This window comes from Aegilops tauschii, chromosome 4 (genome assembly GCF_002575655.3).
Source record: "Aegilops tauschii subsp. strangulata cultivar AL8/78 chromosome 4, Aet v6.0, whole genome shotgun sequence".
NCBI classification, from domain to species: Eukaryota; Viridiplantae; Streptophyta; class Magnoliopsida; order Poales; family Poaceae; genus Aegilops; species Aegilops tauschii.
Window position 1 is genome coordinate 95,804,555 of NC_053038.3, and position 3,436 is coordinate 95,807,990.

The following is a 3,436-nucleotide window of genomic DNA, read 5'->3' on the forward strand; positions in this document are numbered from 1 at the left end:
ATAAGTGAAGCACATAGAGTATTCTAATAAATTCCGAATAATGTGTGTCTCTCTCAAAAGGTGTGTACAACAAGGATGATTGTGGTGAACTAACAAGCAAAGACTCAAATCATACAAGATGCTCCAAGCAAAACACATATCATGTGGTGAATAAAAATATAGCTCCAAGTAAAGTTACCGATGACCGAAGACAAAAGAGGGGATGCCTTCCGGGGCATCCCCAAGCTTAGGCTTTTGGGTTGTCCTTAGATTTTACCTTGGGGTGCCTTGGGCATCCCCAAGCTTAGGCTCTTGTCACTCCTTGTTCCATAATCCATCAAATCTTTACTCAAAACTTGAAAACTTCACAACACAAAACTTAACAGAAAATCTCGTGAGCTCCGTAAGCGAAAGAAAACAAAACACCACTTCAAGGTACTGTAATGAACTCATTCTTTATTTATATTGGTGTTAAACCTACTATATTCCAAATTCTCTATGGTTCATAAACTCCATTACTAGCCATAGATTCATTAAAATAAGCAAACAACACGCGAAAAATAGAATCTGTCAAAAACAGAACCGTCTGTAGTAATCTGTAACTAACGCAAACTTCTGAAACTCCAAAAATTCTAAAATAAATTACTGGACGTGAGGAATTTATCTATTAATCATCTGCAAAAAGAATTAACTAAATAGCACTCTCCAGTAAAAAGTTGAAGCTAATCTCGTGAGCGCTAAAGTTTCTGTTTTTTACAGCAAGATCGCAAAGACTTTCCCCAAGTCTTCCCAAAGGTTCTACTTGGCACAAACACTAATTAAAACACAAAACCACATCTAAACGGAATCTAGATGGATTATTTATTGCTAAACAGAACCAAAAAAACAAAAAACAAAAATAAAATTGGGTTGCCTCCCAACAAGCGCTATCGTTTAACGCCCCTAGCTAGGCATAAAGGCAAGGATAGATCTAGGTGTTACCATCTTTGGTAGGCAATTCTTCAATAAGACACCTATAACCCCTAGGAGTTTCTTTCTTTTTATTAATTATCAAACTCCTAGGCATGAAATCGAGAAAATCATTTGTAGCAAAAGGTTCCTTAAGGATAGCGAGAAAGTTGGGGTGAACACTTACGGATTTGAGATCCGCATCTTCCTTACTAGAAGTTTCACCCTTATTTTTAGGAACATTGATACGACCATGAGTAATTTACATACGATGGTTGCTGTTGGTGATATGGCCATGCCTACTGCTAGTGTTCTGGACGTTCACAAAATACAGCTGCAAGTCAATTGTTTAAAGGAAGAAAAGTCCGTGGATGTATATATATTAAATGAGAATAATTACGTGGACGGTGAAGGGCTAAATCAAGGCAGGAAATATGCATGCAAAATTAACCATGCTCATTTTGGCAAGGAAAAATCAACGTGTATCAATAATACTTGGAAAGAGATGGGATTGTACGCTGATGAAAGGGAGCATGTGAGCTGTGATATATTCAATTCAGTCAACAATATAAAGGAGAGAGATTTATTTCTATTCTTGCCACTTCCATGTAAAAGGAAAGTTTTTCAACGTGGCAACACTTCTTGGAGCCAGATACATGATTTCTTGTCATTAAAGGACATGGGATGGGGCCCACCCGCAGCACAGGAAGCACTTGAAGATGGCGCACAAGTCTAGATAGATACCCTTTTATCTTGAGTTAAAGTTTAAGTCAGTTTAGTACCTATTGAGATGTAAAAGGCAGGTGCTATTTAAATTAGTAGAAGGTCACGATTGCACCAGAGATAGATGCATTGAGTTTGTCGGTCAAGTTAGAGTTGACCATTATATAAGTCCATGTACGTGCGCCATGTAATACGGGTTATTTTTTGATGAAATAGACACGATGTGTTTTTCAGGGTAGACACCCGTATCAAGTTTTTGAGGGGTCTTTAGAAAACCTCTGTGTTGCGATTTCTCTTCGTAGAAATTGTTTTGCGCGTGAGTACCTTCGTCGAGATTGGTTTTCTCGTGCTGGGCCGCAAGGTTCAAACCCTCTACTTCGTGTACATCGCGTGCGCGGGCGAGAGGTTGCTACTGCTGATGGTGGAGTGTCGTGAAAGATCGGGCCGCAACAGCAGATCGGATCTCACCAACGAGGTTCGGTTCATATCAAACATACATTAATTTGGCAATTTTAGTAGGAGGTTGTGGAGTATTTTTCGTGGAAGAAAAGGTTGACCCTAAGTTGGTAATAATATTCTCAATTTTATCGATTCTAGTGGAATCTTGATCTATCTTTTCATTAACCATGGATTCCTTTTCTTTGAAATTTTTAAGAGCAACTCCTACCTTAGATCCATATTGGGTAATTTGGTTGTGGATCTTTTTATCTAAATTTTCAATCAACTCTACGGTGGCAACTTGATTTTCAATAATCTCAAGCCTTTGCATCACATGTTCCAAAGTTAAAATAGTTCCATTAAACAAAAGAGGTGGTGGCCCAAACAAATCTATCATAGCATTGTAAGAATCAAAAGTATGGCTACCCAAAAAATTCCCTTCGGTAATGGTATCAAGAATATATCTATTCCAAGGAGTGATGCCTACATAAAAATTGCGAAGAAGAACGGAAGTAGATTGCTTCCTAGTAGATTTATTTTGCGCATTGCAAATTCTGTACCAAGCATCTTTTAGAATTTCTCCCTCCCTTTGTTTAAAATTAAGAACTTCATTCTCGGGAGACAAAGGAGTAGATAAAGGACTAGCCATGACGGCGAGGCAAGCGAAAAAGAGGCGAACGAAAAAAGAGGGCGAATAAAACGGCAAGGGTGAAGTGGGGGAGAGGAAAACGAGAGGCAAATGGCAAATAATGTAATGCGAGGGATAATAGTGTAGCGACCAGACCTCAAATGGTCTGTGCTGCTGTGCACCAGTGTCATCCCTGGATCAGTAATGCTGACACGCACAGTACAAATGGAGGATTTATAACAGAGTAGCAATCACACACTTATTACAACGAATATCTCCAAAGAGAAAAAGTATGATAAATATGGCTTAAGGCCATCTAAAAACGATAACAGCGGAAGACTTGGAAGATAACTGAGTCCATCAACTCCAGCGGCATCACTGAGTATAAGACCACGACCTAAGGCACCTTACTCGTCGTCTGAAAAGTCTGCAACATGAAACGTTGCAGCCCGAAAACGGGTCAGCACATGGAATATGCTGGCAATGTAACACATAGAGAATAATGAACAATAATAATGCTATACTACATGCATATATGGCTGGTGGAAATCTCTATGGTTAAGTTTTTGCGGAAAGCCAATTTTCCCCTACTGCAAAGGAATAAATTTTATTTAACTATCATGGTGGTTGTTAAACATTGAGATGGTTGACAGCATCTCAATCCCAATTAAAAATCATCATTAACCCAACAAAATTAATTAAAAGTAACATGGTGATGAG